This window comes from Hemicordylus capensis, chromosome 8, assembly GCF_027244095.1.
Source record: "Hemicordylus capensis ecotype Gifberg chromosome 8, rHemCap1.1.pri, whole genome shotgun sequence".
Lineage (NCBI taxonomy): Eukaryota > Metazoa > Chordata > Lepidosauria > Squamata > Cordylidae > Hemicordylus > Hemicordylus capensis.
The window spans coordinates 10,903,162-10,921,607 of record NC_069664.1 but is presented as its reverse complement, the minus strand read 5'-3'; the positions used below and the strand labels follow the sequence as shown (position 1 = coordinate 10,921,607).

Genomic DNA, 18,446 nt, shown 5'->3' with positions numbered 1-18,446 from the left:
TGTATACCCAGGGTTTGTGGGGGGGGGGGATCACTTTTGCATTGATTTTCTTGGGACAACTTTGAGTTTGTAGTAAAGCCTCGCAGTAAACTCATGGTAAAGGCTGCTGTGTGAATAACGCCCTGAGGAAGCATTCTGCAGAGTGATACCAGCATTTCACATTGCCAGACAAAATCAACTGCATAGAGGATATAAGTTTGCATTACTGCAGTCTTGTCTGAAAAGGCTATTGAATGCATGACTAAGAGGTAACCCCGGCCTTCATGCTTGCAGCAGAACCGCAGATGCATTCCTCTGCAGCAGCGAGCGGAACAGGGAATCTGGGAACTTTACTGCCATCATCTAAGAGCCAGCCGCCAAATCAGGGATTACGGCCCAAGCCAGATCCGGAGTTTGCTCTTTATCATGTCTTGATTTAGGTTACTAGGGCAGCAGTGATAGCGAAAGACAAGCCGTCTGAGGCTCCTGGGCCATTTTGCTGACCTGGCTTGCCCTCCTCAGTTCCGTGTGCCAACGTATGGGTCTAGTTCAGACCATTATTCAAACCATGGGATCCTGAGTCTGGTTCTGGGCACTGCATTTTAAGGAGGGCATTGAAAAACTAGAAAGGATTCACAGAAGGGCAATGAAGACAGGGAGGAGTCTGGAAGTCAAGCCCTAAGAGGTTTATGGAGCTGAGGGAGAGGGGGTTGCTCCCAAGCGCAGGACTAGAACTGAGGGGTTGAAATGACAACAGGTTCAGGCTAGACATTGGAAGTTATTTCCCAACTATGAGGGCTGTTGGACAGTGGAACAGTCTGCCTCATGATGCGATGGGCTCTCCTTCACTGGAGGCTTTTCAGTGGAGGGTGGTCATCCATCAAGAATGCTGAAGCCATGCCCTGCACCGAGCTGGGAATTGAACTAGATACAGGAGATTCCAACCTATTTTAGCCAGTGTCAAATACTCATGACATGAACTTTCAACTCAGGTACCCCCCCCACCCACCGCAATAAATATTTTGGATGTGTAAGTGCGTAAATTTAAACGTTACAGTTATGAGACTGGCTACTCGAGTTGCTGGCTGACATCCAGATTAAGTTACTCCTCCTAAGCAGTCATTGGGACATTAAATTTATCCCATTAATCTCAATAAGACTGCTTGTGAGTAACCTAATCTGGACATAAACCAGACTGGAGTAGCCCATTTCATAACTGTAACATTTAAGAGTGAGCAAGTGTATATATGGATTAAAATACAAATTTAAGTGCTACTGTTAGGGAGATAAGCTATTACAGTCACTGGCTCACACCCACACTAAGCTACTCATAAACAATCTTATTGAAATTACTGAGATAAGTTTACATGACCTATTAATTTCCAATGGGAGTATCTGATGCAAATTTTTTGAAGCCTGTCAGTCAGGCTAAGGGGAAGGGTTAGGAACATAGGAAGCTGCCATATACTGAGTCAGACCATTGGTCTATCTAGCTCAGTATTGTCTTCACAGACTGGCAGCGGCTTCTCCAAGGTGGCAGGCAGGAATCTCTCCCAGCCTTATCTTAGAGATGCTGCCAGGGAGGGAACTTGAAACCTTCTGCTCTTCCCAGAGACTCCATCCCCTGCTGAGGGGAATCTCTTCCAGGGCTCACACTTCTAGTCTCCCATTCATATGCAACCAGGGCAGACCCTGCTTAGCTAAGGGGACAAGTCATGCTTGCTACAACAAGACTAGCTTTCCTCCCTCTTCAAGCTAGACATTGGAAGTAATTTTCCAACTATGAGGGCTGATGGACAGTGGAACAGCCTGCCTCATGATGTGATAGGCTCTCCTTCACTGGAGGCTTTTCAGTGGAGGGTGGTCATCCGTCAAGAATGCTGAAGCCCTGCCCTTCAACCCCTCCTGGGTTTTAGCACATAGCCAGCCAATCCGGAGCAGAGGAGGAGGGGCTTCACCCTCCTCCCTCCCCTTCTACAGTGGACACATCACTGAGCACAGGTTGGTTTCAAGCCAGCAATCCTCAGATGGGGAACGAATAGTGCGGCTGCAGCCTGGGGAGACCGCAGGACTCCAAGTACCCCTTGAGAGCCCTTCAAGTACCCCTGGGGTACTAGTATCCCCAGTTGGGCACCCCTGAAGACCTCTAAGCTCCCTTCCAACTTTAAAGTAAGAGGAACATTCCTTCCTTCCCTCTCCTGCTCCTTCCCGTGCAAGAGGACACTGAAGGCTTCTACATGTGGTTTTGAATAAACCTCAGGTTCCTGTTATGTCCAAATTCAACAAATTGTGGTTTATTCTCACAGGGGTTCACTAACAAACCAGAATCTGAAGCTATGGTTTGATCCTGGTTGATCTGAACTAACCTCAATTAGAGCAACATTCATTATTAATTATTATTATTATTACTACTACTACATTTGATATCCCGCTCTTCCTCCAAGAGTGGTGTACTACATACTTAAGTTTCTCCTCACAACAACCCTGTGAGGTAGGTGAGGCTGAGAGAGAAGTGACTGGCCCGGAGTCACCCAGCTAATTTCATGGCTGAATGGGGATTCGAACTCGGGTCTCCCCGGTCCTAGTCCAGCACTCTAACCACTACACTACGCACATCCCTACCAAAGAGTTTATTCTTCACTGTATTTCTCTTTCCATGCCCCCCTCCCCCGCTTTGGCTGGGGCTGGCATACTCCAGATAGGAGGGGTGGAAGCGAAGGAGGAAGAGGAGAGTAGAAGGACTGTCTATGCAAAATGTGGTATGTGCAGATCAGTGGGAAGCATCTTCTTCAGAATTTCTTCTAAAAAATACCCCAAAATAGTGTCCACCTTTCCCTGAGCGCAGTATGGCGTAAGTAGCGCATTCGGCTTATTTAAGTGGCAGGCCTGAATCTGTGTGTGTCACTGCTATTTAAATAACTGGCAGAAACCGTGATGGCAAATGTCTCGGTTTTCATAAAAATTTGGGGATTGCAATATTCCTGGTGCATGTGGAAGGATATAATGGTATGACATAAGTTTCAAGGCCACAATGAAGTAACAGCATAAGAATGGGCTAAAGGTGGAAGGGAATTTTTTTTAAAAAATCTTGCTTATAGCAAGCTAGCATGACTACATAATTCATTTATTTTTATTATCTGCTTATTTAATAATATGTTGTCGATGTCAAGTGCTCCAACGACTACGTGGCTGGTGGAAAAGCAGGAAACAAATGTCCTCTGAGACCCCACTTGCTACACTTTGTTTATTCTTCAGGTGCTTTCATAATGTCTAAATGGACATATCCAAGTGGGTCTTCAAAAAAGAAATTAGCTGGATCTCGTGTGTGTGCATGTGCACGCACATGCGTGTATATGCATATCTTGTAAAGAGGGGCTCCGTTTGCCCATTAGGTCCAGGCTCCAAAATTACCTACGAATAAGATGTCCCTGGGAGGGTTTCTGAGGGGCCGAGAGAGAAACCCACATTCTGAGTTCTCTCTGTACACAGAAAGCCAGTCTATCGAGGCTGAAACTAGGCTTTCCCCCAACATTCTGTTCTTCTGTATACAGGGATGCTTTGCAGGGGGAAATGCAAACAAGCAATCTTTGTGCTTATGGAAGTGCAAAGCAACAGGTGCTTTGATATGGTATTATAAAACAAGAACAAAAACGCTACTGTTTGCACTTCCCGCAACTTTAAAAGTGACATTGTTTTGCTCAAAAGATGGCTCCCTTTCCTTCTCCCCTTTTCATGAACTGATCTTGGCCGCACACAAAGATGCACTCAAGGGGCCGCGCCGAAGAATGCCCAAGATTAGCCTTTTCTCTGCGAGGCCTTGAATTGCCTCATCCCGCCCTCCTTGCTCGAGGGAACCTGCCTCATTTCATATGCCACTTGTGAGGGAAGTCTTCCCAAGGGCCTCATCTGCAACACTTCTTTCTCCCTCCTGTGCTGCTTAGCACAATGCCAGTGATTGTTTTAAGCTTTCCCCCTTGACTTTTGCATCTCATGCTTCACTCCCTTGCTTCCATCTCCCTCCCAGCACAAGGCTCTCTCCCAAGTCCGGCACAGCAACTTGTTTTCCCAGAAGGTGGGTGGCAAAAGGAGGGAAAGGTGACTGGATTCAACAGCTTAATGGTGGAAAAGCTTCTTTGCAGCATCTGATTAGTAAGGCTTGGAATACAATTCAGGTCGCAGCCCTCCTGGGCTGGCCACATACTTCCTTGGGAGTCAGCCCCACTGAACTCAACAGGGCTTACTCCCGAGTAAACAATGCATAGATCTGGGCTGAAAAAGCATTTGCAGGAAGGTCTCTGAAAACCCCTGGGGGTACCCCATATAAGTGGGTGGTCAATGCAGGGCAAGGCCAAAAGCTGGAGTGAGAAGGGGCTGACTTGGTTGTTTTGCTCCCTTCCTAGGCATAGGATCGGGACCCAACGCACCCCTCCTCTGCCCCTTTCCTCACCTACAGAGTTTAATCTCCGACAGGACCCCCCAAGAACACTCAGCTTCTGAAGTTTTTCACATGGGGCTTTTAAAGCCCTTTAACTCACATCTCCTCCGGTCCAGAATGTAGGGCATATCAGCCAGATTTACCCCGAAGTCCCTGCAAATTATCAGGGAGCACTTCAAACACAATATGGGTTTTTCACTGCACATTAGAATGTAGCCCAATTTATACTGGGGGGGGGGTAAAAAAAATTCTACTATTTGTTTCAGATTTTTTTTTGGGGGGGGGACAACTGAGTGCACAGTAAAGCCACCCTCCCCCTAAACTCAAGGTAAAGCCTGCTGTGTCCTGCTTTCTCAGTAGCAATAAGGTTCAGTCCTGGAACAAAGCAGCAGTGCCTCTGAGCACAGGCAGAGTACATTCTGTAGCATCTACACACCTAGATGGCCCTCATCTGACATTAGGACTGAGTATTAGAGTGCTCAGTTTCAGGGGACACACACACACACCAGGTACCCCTTTCTGCTTACAAATGACCTAAGGAAAGGCACAACCACCGTTCCTGCAGAAAGACTTCTGGTCGGCAGGATCGACTTTCTTTGTTTCACGAGAAGCCCAAAGGTCTACTAACTGGAGCCGCATGGTAGGCTGTGGCTAAGGGCCAGCAGGGGACAACAGACACCAGAGAGGCGCTCTTACCACCGGACTTCGGGGCCAAAGTCCAGGACCTCCACAGCCCCGGGGGTGGGGGCAAATCCCCTTTAGTCTGTCCCGGGTGGCGTGGTCACCTGGCCAGGCATGATGATGCTTAATTGGCGGGCGGGGGGGGGGGGGGCGGGAGGCTCCAAGGGTCTTTAGGTCCGGACTCCCAAATTACCAAGGTGCACCTAGACTGGGGGACACGCACACCTGGAGCCAAGGGCTGGCAGGGGGGGCGCCTCTCTGAGCACACGCCCAGCTCAGGAGCTCGGCTTTCAGCCCCACAATCCGGACCTCGCAGCCGAATCACACCGGACTCCACGCCGCCGGCTTCCCTCCCAAACGGCAGGGCACAGCACGGGCAGACCCTCTCCGACCGTCTCCCCGCCTGCGATGGTCAAGCAGCGGGGGGGACTCAGCAAGGTGGCCCCCAGGAGCAGCCCTCCTTCTGCCTGCCCCGCAGCACCGGCGGCGAGCGGCTCCTACCTTCCCGCTTTGCGCCTGGCTGGTCCTCCCTCCCAAGCGGCGGCAGGATGCTCTTCTGGCCAAAGGGCTGCAGCGCTCCCGTCGGGATCGATGGTCAGCTCAGCAGCACCGCCGGCCGGCTTCGCCGCTTAAACGCCCTGCAGCCGAGGGGGCGGGGCCTGTCCGGGGAGGGGCGGAGCCAGAAACAGTCCCCTGTGCGTGAAGAGGAGGCTGTAGCGGGGGTGATGTCACGGTGATGATGTCATCACCATGATGACAACCGTGAGCGGAAAGGTGGGCAGGAGGTTGTAAGGCAATTAGGCAGAATGGGGTGCAAGAAATGAAACAGAGGAGGGAATCCTCCTGGTGGGGGTCAGCCCAGCCACCTCTGACTCTTCTTGTGCCAGTTTCAGAGAACCCACAGGAATTGGGCAGAGAGAGATCCGTGTGTCCCCCCCCCGCCTCTCTTTCCAGCCCACCCCAAGAAGGCAGTCTTACCATGAAGCCAGGCAAGGGGGGCATCATGGGTCGCAGATTTCTCTTGCTACTCAGGAACGTAGGAGACTGCCTCATACTGAGTCAGACCCTTGGTCCCTCGAGCTCAGCATTGTCTACACTGACTGGCAGCAGCTCTCCAAAGTTACAGGCAGGAGTCTTCCGCAGCCTTTCCTGGAGATGCTGCCAGTGCCAGGGACTGAAGCTGAGCCCTTTTGCATGCAAAGCAGATGCTCTACTACAGAGCTGTGGTCCCTAAGGGGGATATCTTGCAGTGCTGACATGTAGTCTCCCATCCAAATGCAAGAACGACCAGGGGTCTAACTCAGTGGAAGGCAGCTTCCGATGTTTCAGTACTAGAGTTCAGGCAGCAGGGCTGGGAGAGACCCTTGGCTGGGACCCTGGAGTCCCTCACTGGCCAGGTGGCCCAATGGTCTCACTCAGCACCAATCAATCAAAGCTTTATTGTGTATTATTAAAAGCCTTTGCAAAATACAGGTTATATAAACAATTGAAAAAGAAGAAGAAGAAGAAGAAGAAGAAGAAGAAGAAGAAGAAGAAGAAGAAGACAAATTACCCCTGAAGAAAGAAAACAGATAACCCCTGCTAACTGAGCAAAGTGACACCTTTTTAAAATGGTGATGTTCTTATATTTAGCAGGGGGAGAGCAACTGGCCCTATCCAACCCCAGCAGAGCATCCCTCCAGTGGCTGTTGCTGGTGTCAACCTTATTTTTCTTTTTCGATTATGAGCCCTTTGGGGACAGGGAGCCATCTTATTTGTTTGTTTATTTGTTTGTTATTTCTCTGTGTAAACTGCCCTGAGCCATTTTTGGAAGAGTGGTATAGAAATCCGATAAATAATAATTATTTTTAATTCCTTGGTGTTGTCTAAAATAGGTTTCCCCAAGACAGAAACAGATGATGTTCTTTATTTATCATGTATTTTTCTATGTAAACCGCTTTCAGAACTTTGGTTGAAGAGTGGGATATAAATATCAGTAGTAGTAATAATAGTAGTAGTAGTAGCAGATTAGCAAATCTCTTTTACAATTTACAGCACTATTCTCCAAAACATAAGCATGGATAGTTTTTGCAGCTCTGCAAAAATAAAAAATAAAATAAAAAAGAAGTTCAAGATATGGCATGAAAGTTAGAGCTGGCCAATAACCAACAGGTCTTTTTCTTTAGCATGTTTGTCCTGAACTGAGCTTAAGATTTGACCTACAAGTCTCTCTCGGTCCTCACCCACTATAAAGCAACTACATACACTGAAGGCTGTGTAGGGAGAAGAGCTGGTCTGGTGGTAGCAAGCATGACTTCTCCCCTTTGCTAAGCAGGGTCTGCCATGGTTTGCATCTGAATGGGAGACTACATGTGTGAGGACTGTAAGATATTCTCCTTAGGGGATACGGCCGCTCTGGGAAGAGCATCAGAAGGTTGCAAGTTCCCTCCCTGGCATCATCTCCAAGATAGGGCTGAGACAAAAGAGACTCCTGTCTGCAACCTTGGATTGGAGAGCTGGTCTGGTGGTAGCAAGCATGACTTGTCCCTTTAGCTAAGCAGGGTCCGCCCAGGTTGCATATGAATGGGAGACTAGAAGTGTGAACACAGTGAGATATTCCCCTCAGGAGATGGAGTCGCTCTGGGAAGAGCAGAAGGTTCCAAGTTCCCTCCCTGGCTTCTACTGAGCTAGATAGACCAAGGGTCTGACTCAGTCTATGGCAGCTTCCTATGTTCCTGTGAGTAGCCGTTGCCAGTCTGTGCAGACAATAGTGAGCTAGATGGACCAAGGGTCTGACTCAGTATATGGCAGCTTCCTATTTTCCATTTCTTGTTCTTGGCACAGAGACACTTATTGAGACAACCAGCATTGCATAAATGCTAAGAAGCCATAACAAGGAAATAACACCCCCATGAGCTCTGCACCTTTCTTGACTGATGGGGACATCAGACACTTGTCATGGGAATATGTTTCAATATGTCAAGTAGTCCTTATTCTGTCCCACATTTTTGTATAATTTCAATATTGGGCAACAGTGAGACAAAAGAAATAGACTTGTCCACCAGGAGAAGTTAAGCAGTTAAGCCTCTTTGAAACCACTCCCAATCCTCTCTTAAAAGCATTGTTGTCTGTCTCCAGACTTAAGTGTGGGGCAGACAAAAGACCACTTAGCACATTGTGTAATGTATGCCTCTGGTAAACAAGAATTTACCATACTTTTGTGTTGTTTCTGCAGAGCGCAACTGTGGGACTAAAAGAATATTATGTGTTATGCAACACTTCTCTCCAACTACCTTTCACTCTCCTTAAACTATTGTCTCTCTTCAGCAAAAGTCACCAGATAAAGTCTTTTTTTTTTTGGTAAAGTGGAGCATGTTGGTTGGCCAAAGCCAATAGGAGCATGGGAAGCTGCTTTACATAAAAACACAAGACGCTGCCATATAACATGTCAGACCCTTGGTCCATCTAGCTCAGTATCGTCTGCACAGACTGGCAGCAGCTTCTCCAAGGTTGCGGGCAGGAAGCCCTTTCAGCCCTATCTTGGAGATGCCAGGGAGGAAACTTGGAACCTTCTGCATGCAAACTTGCAGGTGCTCTTTCCAGACCAGCCCCATCCCTTAAGGGGAATATCTTACAGTGTTCACATTATTTTTTATTTTTATTTATTACATTTTTATATCCCGCTCTTCCTCCAAGAAGCCCAGAGTGGTGTACATGGTAATATTTCTCCTCACAACAATGCTGTGAGGTAGGTTAGGCTGAGAGAGAAGTGACTGGCCCAGAATCATGTAGTCTCCCATTCAAATGCAAGCCAGGGGAGACCCTGCTTAGCAAAGGGGACAATTCATACTTGCTACCTCAAGACTAGCTCTCCTCTCCCGAGTCAGACCATTGGTCCATCTAGCTCACTGTTTTCTGCGCTGACTTTCAGTGGCTCTCAAAGCTTTCAGGTATGAATCTTGGAGATGCTACCTGGAGATGCTACCAAGGCCAAGCTGGTACCCGATGCTACCTGGAGATGCTACAGGGATTGAGAGCCCCATGGATGCTACCTGAAGATGCTACCAGGGATTGACTCTGGGGTCTTCTGCATGCAAAGCAGATGCTCTACCACTGAGTTATGGATGCATCCAGTGAACATATGAAGCTGCTTACTGAGTTGGACCCTTGGGCCATCTAGCTTTGTCCCCACTGACTGGCAGAGGTTCTCCAAGGTTTCAGGCAAGAATCTCTCTCAGCCCTACCTGGAGATGAACCTGGGACCTTCTGCATGGCACAGTTCCTCTAGAACCCGCCAGCACTCACTCCTGCCCCCAGCAGTGCATTTGTTGAAAAGGGAAAAAAGAAAAGTTTATTCTCAAAGACCAAGTAAAACAAAATGGTTTTGCTTGTCTTTGGAAATTTAGCAGGGAGGGAGCTGTGTATAGCCTCTAAGAAGCGAATTCCCAAGTACTGGGGACCCTTTGAAGAAGGATCTGCCTTCAGGTTGCTTTTGACCCAGACTTTCCTTGACTGGCCAAAAGCTACAGAAAGGAGGCCGTAGCTCAGTGCTAGAGCACCTGCTTTGCAAGCAGAAAAAGACCCCAGTTTCAGATCCCAGCATCTCCCGGTAAGGCTGAGAACAATTCCTGTCTGGTGCCCAGGACAGCCACTGCCAGTCACAGTTGACAATAGTGACCTGGATTGGCCAAGGGTCTGACTCAGTGGCAGCTTCCAGTGCTCCTAGGCAAACTAGCTTTCTTGAGTCATGCCATCTAAATGAGAAAAGCCAACCAGCAAATTTGCAATGAATCTCTTCCTAGGTTTCTCATACATATCACAAGGCAGAGTACAGTAGTATAGACTTTCCACTGTGCTAGTTCCACAAATACAGAGATGCTCTTCCGCTGGGATTTAACAATAACGACCCTGGCAATATCATGAGGTCATTTATTTGATATTCAATGGCCAAGAAGTCATATAAATCCCAGAAGATGACAGATCAAGGAAGCAGTTCTCCTGAATTTCCTTAAAACAGCACAGAAAAGGAAACAACTCTTATGTCTGAATCTTCCCCATATCTAAGGAAACATATGTCCTCACCTCCGAACCTATTTTTAATCAATGTGCATGTCTATTCCAGGAATCCACCTTTCCATTTGGTTTCAACACTACTTCTCTGGTTAGTCTATCTTTGGGTCAATATCTGTTCCAAAGAAAATCATTTTTATAACCTTGCTTTCGGCCAAATTACAGCACTTGAAGTAATACAGGAAGACTGCTATAAAAAGACGGAACTTCACAGACAGAATGTCCTACTTCTGCTTTCAAAGAAGCAGCAGGAGATATTGAGAGGGGAGAACCCAAGAAGGATCTCAAAAACAAATTCTGGGAGAATTCCAATTGCTCTGTATCCGATAGTTCCCATAAGACTTCCCCATGCTTACAGACGAGGGCGTTCCTTAGAAGGACCCTCAAAGCTGCGGAAACTAGGTTTCCTATTTTGGCTCTTACGGATCCCAACCCCAAACTGTGAGAGAGCTGCAGATGTGCATGTCAGGCAGTATAGAAATATGATATTTATATATTTATTTTACATATGTTTATACCACCCAAAACTTACGTCTCTGGGCGGTTTACAACAAGATAAAAACAAAAGTAAAACATTAGTTAAAAACAAAAACAAGAAATTTAAAACACAACAATTTAAATTTTTTAAAACAATATTCTAAAACAACATTAAAAACAATCAAAACAGTATCAGTTAAAAGCCTGGATGAACAGATGCGTCTTTAAAGACTTTTTAAAAAATATGATCCAGAAATATGATCCAGAGGAGAGCTGGTCTTGTGGCAGCAAGCATGACTTATCCCCTTAGCTAAGCAGGGTCCACCCTGGTTTCATATGAATGGGAGACTAGAAGTGTGAGCACTGTAAGATCTTCCTGCCTGCAACCTTGGAGAAGCCGCTGCTGGTCTGTGTAGACAATAATGAGCTAGACAGACCAATGGTCTGACTCAGTATATTGCAGCTTCCTACGTTCCTTTGCTCCAATTCAACCTTACCATTTTTAGGAAGAGAGCTGGTCTTGTGGTAGCAAACATGACTTGTCCTCTTAGCTAAGCAGAGTCTACCCTGGCTGCATTTGAATGGGAGACTTGATGTGTGAGCACTGTAAGATATTCCCCTTAGGGGTGATGGAGCCGCTCTGGGAAGAGCATCTCGGTTCCAAGTTACCTCTCTGGCAGCATCTCCAAGATAGGGCTGAGAGAGATTCCTGCCCGCAATTTTGGAGAATCCGCTGCCAGTCTGTGAAGACAGTACTGAGCTAGATAGACCAATGGTCTGACTCAGTATATGGCTGCTTCCTATGTTCATAAGAACTTAAGAACAGCCCTGTTGGATCAGGCCCAAGGCCCATCTAATCCAGCATCCTGTTTCACACAGTGGCCCACCAGATGCCGCTGGAAGCCTACAGGCAGGAGTTGAGGGCATGCCCTCCCTCCTGCTGTGACTCCCCTGCAACTGGTACTCAGAAGCATCCTGCCCCTGAGGCTGGAGGTGGCCCATAGCCCTCCAACTAGTAGCCGTTGAATTGATAGACCTCTCCTACATGAAGTTATCCATATGGTTCCTTTGTCCCTATGATAAATAGACAAACATCCTGGAAAGAATCTATCTATGTGGTTGCTAAGACTTGATACTGACTTGACAGCACTCAATCAATCAATCAATCAATCAATCAACCTGATGCTCAGTCTAACCCAGGCATATGGCCCTTTGAGTTTAGAAGAGGAGAAGAAGCATTCTCAGTGGGTTTTCTTTGTCTTATGCCTCTCTGGGGTATGTTTTGTGTTGCGATTTTTCTGCAGTCCCAGCCAGATCCACTGTGAGATTAAACACTCCGTTCAATTTTCACCAGTTGTTTATTATTTTAAAGAACGCTATTATTGTGGGTACACTAACACACCCTGCTTCAGATCAGGAAGCACAGAGATGTAGCAGAGATTTGCTACATCAAATGTATCTGTAGTGGTTGGAGTGTTGGATTAGGACCAGGGAGAGGAGAGCTGGTCTTGTGGTAGCAAGCATGACTTGTCCCCATAGCTAAGCAGGGTCTGCCCAGGTTGCATCTGAATGGGAGACTAGAAGTGTGAGCACTGCAAGAGATTCCCCTCAGGGGATGGAGCTGCTCTGGGAAGAGCATCTAGGTTCCAAGTTCCCTCCCTGGCAGCATCTCCAAGTAAGGGCTGAGAGAGGCTCCTGCCTGCAACCTTGGAGAAGCCGCTGCCAGTCTGGGAAGACAATACTGAGCTAGATAGACCAAGGGTCTGACTCAATATGGCAGTTTCCTATGTTCCTATGACCTGGAAGACCCAAGTTCAAATCCCCTTTCAGCCACAATACTTGCTGGGTGACTCTAGGCCAGTGACTTCTCTCTTCGCCTAACCTACCTCACAGGGTTGTTGTGATGATAAACATAACCATATACACCACTCTGGGCTCCTTGGGGGAAGAGCGGGCTATAAATAAATAAACAATCAATCAAACAAACAAATAAAATCTTGCAAAGCGTCAATGTCTAGTTTTATTATTATTATACATTTTATATCCCGCTCTTCCTCCAAGGAGCCCAGAGCGGTGTACTACATACTTGAGTTTCTCCTCACAACAACCCTGTGAAGTAGGTTAGGCTGAGAGAGAAGTGACTGGCCCAGAGTCACCCAGCAAGTCTCATGGCTGAATGGGGATTTGAACTCAGGTCTCCCTGGTCCAAGTCCAGCACTCTAACCACTACACCACGCTGGCTCTAGTAAACAATATGATCTTTGGAAGGGGGGAGTTTGGTATGGAGAAGTGACACGTATGTGTGTGCTTAACCCCTTTCCTGTCTGTCATTTCCTCACAGCAACCCCACCAAGCAGTTTTTCTTCCTACAGAGTTCTAGTCACGTTTCCAAGAGTAAATATGCAACTTCAACCTGGGTGGGACTGGGAGGAAGCATCTTAGCAGGAGGAAGTGCAACAGGAAAATGCGGTGGGAAAGAGTTATGCACCCTTTTGCATTGCTTTTCCATGCAAGCAAAAAATAAAATAAAATAAAATAAAATAAAATAAAATAAAATAAAATAAAATAAAATAAACTAAACCCCTCTCCAATTTGTTTACTAAAACTGAATGTCAGGACGTTATAAAAGGGTGCATCTCAGGTAGTGATTCTTGGTGTGGTATGAGGATAGAGCTATTACTTGTATGCAAGAGTGTGTTTTATAGCTGCTTCTCTCATACTGGATAGAATACAGCAGAGAGTCCTATTTTCACCAGTGAAATGTTGGAGGGTATGATATTTTGGGTTCAAGGGCTGGAGGGACCGACCGGAATGAACAGAAAAAGGGCTGCTGTTCTCCACCCTGATTTTTGCTAATGAGATCACCACTTCAGCAATAACTTCACCCTACAGCGGAAACCTGATTCAGTCCAAATCACAATCTGGATCTGAACAATGATGCAGAAATTGTAGATCCGTTGCTCATCCAGGAAAATCACAGACAGAAAAGGTCGTGCCATTAGGAAAAAGCTGGAACAGCCCAGATGGGAGCCTCGCCCGTTTGGAGGAATTATTGGTGCCTCTCCAAAGGTCGCAGTTTCCACGTATGCCCCTCCAACGCTTTGCCCATGTCAATCCTGGACCTTAACATAACATTGTGATAGCAGTTACACACGCAGTGCTTTAGAAAGTCGCATGTTGACAGATATATTTCTTGCGTATACAGGCAGTGATGTCACATTTTGATTGGGGTTAGTCAGAATTATAAACACTCTTGTAACAGGAATTATGCAGGATAACACAAAAATCATAGATGTAAAATGAGGGCTATATAATCAAAGAGACTCAATTTCCCGTTGGAACATTTTATCCTGGTTTTGTGACTTTTAATACTTTTGAAATGCCAGAGTACAAATAACAAACTGTTACAAACAGATTAAAAAAAGCACCAGAAGAAAACTTTTAAAGTGGTGCAGAATTCCGTTGTGACAGGAGCTGGTGGTAGATGGACAAGGTTATTATTACAAATATTTACATCCTGTCTTCCAGTACAATATTACTCGGGGCAGCTCACAAAGAAAATAACACAACAGAGCAAATCAAACACTACAAAATTAAAATCAGACTTACAGACTGAAAACTTGCTGGAACTGACAAAGAATAAAAACTCAAAAGCCTCTCTATAAGGTGAGTTTTCAATTGTTTCTTTAAAACTCGGAGGGAGGGAGCATGGCAAAGCTCGTCTGGGAAGGCATTACAAAGCTGAGGGGCCACAACCAAAAAAGGCCCTGCCTCTAGTCCCCGACCAGTCAATGGTGGGGCCACGAGCAGGGCCTGAGATGTAGAACGGAGGGCTGTGGCAGATCTATATGTTCATCACACAAATGTTCATCACTTTCTTAGGTGATGCCCACAAGAAAGCTTTTTAAGGCGGTGGAGAAGAATCTAACTTTTGTACAGCTGCAAAAATATTTTATACAGAAGAAACTGAAACACAATTTAACATGTTACAGGAAGTTGCGTAGGCATCAAGATACAATTTGAATGCTCTCCTCTGGGTGCCACCCACTGTCTGAGACGAGGTGGGTGGTGAAAGGGGGGAGGAGGGGTCTTCCAGGGGGGCTGCCCCATGTGTGAACTGCTCTTCTTGAGGAAGTTTGCCTGGCACCAACTTTGATATCATTTTGGCATGAGGCAAAGATCTATTTGTTTTGTTAGGCCTTTTAATCTCAAAGTAGTTATGATATTAACACATAACATAAAACTTTTTTAAAAACATTTATATCCCGCTCTTCCTCCAAGTTGCCCAGAGCGGTGTATGACATACTTGAGTTTCTCTTTCACAACAACCCTGTGAAGTAGGTTAGGCTGAGAGAGAAGTGACTGGCCCAGAGTCACCCAGCTAGTATCATGACTGAATGGGGATTTGAACTCAGGTCTCCCCGGTCCTAGTCCAGCACTCTAACCACTACACCAGACTTAACACTATGATGTTAGCACTGATAAATAGAAATGATCTGCTTCTATTCTCTTTTGGATGTACTTGTTTTTACTTGCAAACTTCTGCAGTGATGTTACTGTTGAAGAGCAAAACATAACATTTCCAATCTATCACATAGAGGCTGTTCTCATGACCAAATGGGGTGGGCTGGAGGGAAGGCAGGATCTTATCTTCCTGCTCCCAGATGACCAGAGCCTCCTTTTAGTTCTGTGCCCACACAAATGTGTGGCAGTCTCCAGAGCTGAAATCGGGAGCTGGGGCCTCAAGATATCCCACAATTTATTTATTTATTTATTTAACAGATTTTTATACCGCCCAAAATGCAAGTTCTCTGGGTGGTTTACAAGACATTGTACAAGCAGTGATGTGGCAGCCCTTAGTATAGAAGGGCTCTCCTCTCCCTGGCCCTGCCTTTCACCCAACTCTATGGTTAACATGGACTCCAGCCAGGGGCATAGCTAGGGGAGAGGGGGCCCGTGTTCACCCCTCTCTCCGGTGGCCCCTTGAAGTAAGGGAGATAATGAAGGAGGGGTGGAGCTTGGGGGCCCTCAGGAGCTCGGGGGCCTGGGTTCTTTGAATGCATCTACTCAATTATAGCTATACCCCTGCTTCCTGCAGTCCAGGAACAGTTTCAGATGTGTTGGCTGCAAAACAGATAACCAAAACAAAAGGTAGGATGGGTTCCATTTTGGTCCTACCTCACTTTTAACCTGGGTAGCAGATCTGGGCTACTGCTGTAAATCTGTCAGGCTAGCCAGATTTACTGGCCATTAAACAGGCAGGCAGAAGTATAACAGCAAAGTCTTACAGAAAGGAATTCTCCAAACCCGGGCCAGTCCAAGTCAATCCAATCAATCCAACAGAGTCCAAAGCTAAATCCACGGGCAAGGTCAACACAGTCCAGGGTCCAAACACAGTCAAGGCAATACACGAACACAGCTGATTACCCCACAGGAAATTGATGTTGCTATCAGCAGGGTAGTTGTGATACAGTCATCTTAAATAGGCTGACTCCCGATTCTGTTAATCAATAGTTCCTGAGTCAGCAGCTTTGCCTGTTGTTCTGCGCATGCGGTTCCTTAACTCTTGCTGTCTCTTGGACCGACGCCTCTCCACAGCTGAGAATGGTCGCACCTCCTCCACAAGAGCTGCCTCACCTGGATCTAACTCATCTTCAACTCCCCGTGCATCAGACCCACTCTCCTTTGCAACTTCTGGCCCTTGCCCTCCCTCCTCTGCTGTCAGCTCCATCCCCTCCTCCAACTCCTCCTCGGAGTCTTCCAGCATGCCCATGGCAGCTACCATGACAGCAACTGCTGGGTCAGGAGGATTCCTGCTGCCCCAGTTGACCACAAGTGCCTGGGTTAACCCTCTCCTACCCAGGAATCTGTGGTCATGAGAACAGGCTCACAGAGTATTTAGGTTCCTGAGATACCATCTGCAAGGTAATTAACAAGGAGCTGTTTCTCATGACCAAAAGCTGTGTAGGAAGAGCATCCAGCCAGGTTGGAGGCCATGTGCGCACTCCCAAGAACTGGTCAGATGTGGGCAAAAATCACAATCATGGGGAAGTGATCGTGTGCTGGCTGCAATCTGGACCAGCTGACGGCCTGGCCGTCGTTTACCCAGCATTTTATCAAGGATAGAGGAAAATCACATCCCGCACCATCTTACCCAGATCACAACTAGCACATCATCACTTTTCCATCCTCCCTCAATTTTTGCTGATATACAACCAGTTCTTGGGAGCGCACACAGGTCTGAAAGCCTGGCTGGCTTACCCAGTTTCTCTGGATGTAAGAACTAGCCCAATATAACCACCGGATTTGCAATCACAAAACCAAACAGCTGAGTGCCCCTTTTGCATTGATAACCCTGGGGTATGAAAATGCAAGGGTCAAACTCAGACAAAGAATATATGATATGATATGGAACTTCAAATTGATCAGGGCTCTATTCCTGTTGATGTCCATTTGGGCAACCACGTTCTGAGTTTCAACCCTGCCAGATACCTAAACCAGATAACCGTGCCAAAATATCGCAGAGCTCTGACACAGGCATGATGCAATGCCTTGCAATCAGCGGTCCTGGAAGGGAGATATCAAAAAATCCCCTGCAAAGAACGTACCTGTCTCTGCAAATTGGGAGATATTGAAACAACGGCTCATGTGCTCCTTAATTGTCAATTTTACTGAGATATAAACATATAAACCCTTTCATTAGCTGCCATCCAGTTGTACAGATTCTTTTTATCTTGGTTATCTTTTAACTGACCAGAATGACCTCATATCTTATAATGTGGCTAGGTTCTGTTTAATAGCCACTAAAATTCTCCAGGAGTTCATTAAGAATCAATGTTAATTGATCTTTAACTATGTGCTTAACTACTGTACAACCTGTAGGTTATGTAGGGTGGTTTTTTTAAAAAAATTCAGCTTCTGTTTGTAAATTGTGCTGGTCTGTGATCGTAATAAAGGAATTGACTGAAACAGCTGGGCGATATAGGGTCGGCCAGGCCTGCCTATGTACCACCCTAGTATACCTCCCTAGTCAGCTTTCTGTCCCCATACTCAAATGTTTGTTTATTTGATTGATTGATTGATTGATTGATTGATTGAATGAGTGCTGTCAAGTCAGTATCGACTCTTAGTGACCACATAGCTAGATTCTCTCCAGGCTGGTCTGTCTTCAACTTGGCCTTCAATGTCTCTCAGTGGTGCATTCATTGCTGTCATAATCGAGTCCATCCACCTTGCTGCTGTTTGTCCTCTTCTTCTCTTTCCTTCAACTTTCCCCAGCATGATGGATTTCTCAAGGGAGCTGGATTGTCGCATAATGTGTCGGAAGTATGATAGTTTGAGCCTGGTCCTTTGTGCCTCGAGTCCCTATTATTTTCAGCAGCTGCGACTGAATAATTTGGTTGCTACAAAACACGGCTTTCATTGCCTAAGTCTCCATCTGGCTTTTGTGCTCCATTCAGGAAAACATCCAAGAGGCACATATCTTTGGCATTCCTTGAAGCAACTGGCTGACCTCAAGGCATGTTATCTCAGTACCACAGATCTGAGAGGACATTTCCATGGTTGATATGGACTGAGCTGAAGAAATACCCACGCCCACCCCAGGATGGGTTGCGTTGTAGCATCCTGCGTGGAAACAGAGCAGGAGGCAGACGCCTTTGCTAGGCAGCCATCCTCGGAAGTCGCAAAGCAAGCCCACCGGCATGTCTGCCATTGCTCTCTGTTGCCTGGGCTGCTGCAGTCATTGTCTGGCTGCTGGCCATGTTGCTGAGCAACCAGTATTTTACCAGTACAGTTGTGGGAGGCGGGGGGGCAGGAGTGTGTG

General features: G+C 46.6%; 1 protein-coding gene across 1 annotated transcript in view; it reads right to left on the bottom strand.

The window, feature by feature from the left end:
* The window catches only part of PLAT (plasminogen activator, tissue type), a 35,440-nt gene extending 29,704 nt beyond the window's left edge, over nucleotides 1–5,736 (bottom strand). The window contains exon 1 of the mRNA XM_053270168.1: nucleotides 5,597–5,736. The gene's annotated coding sequence lies outside the window, so the exon portion shown is untranslated. The remainder of the gene's footprint in view (nucleotides 1–5,596) is intronic.
* Between the last annotated feature and the right edge of the window lie 12,710 nt (nucleotides 5,737–18,446).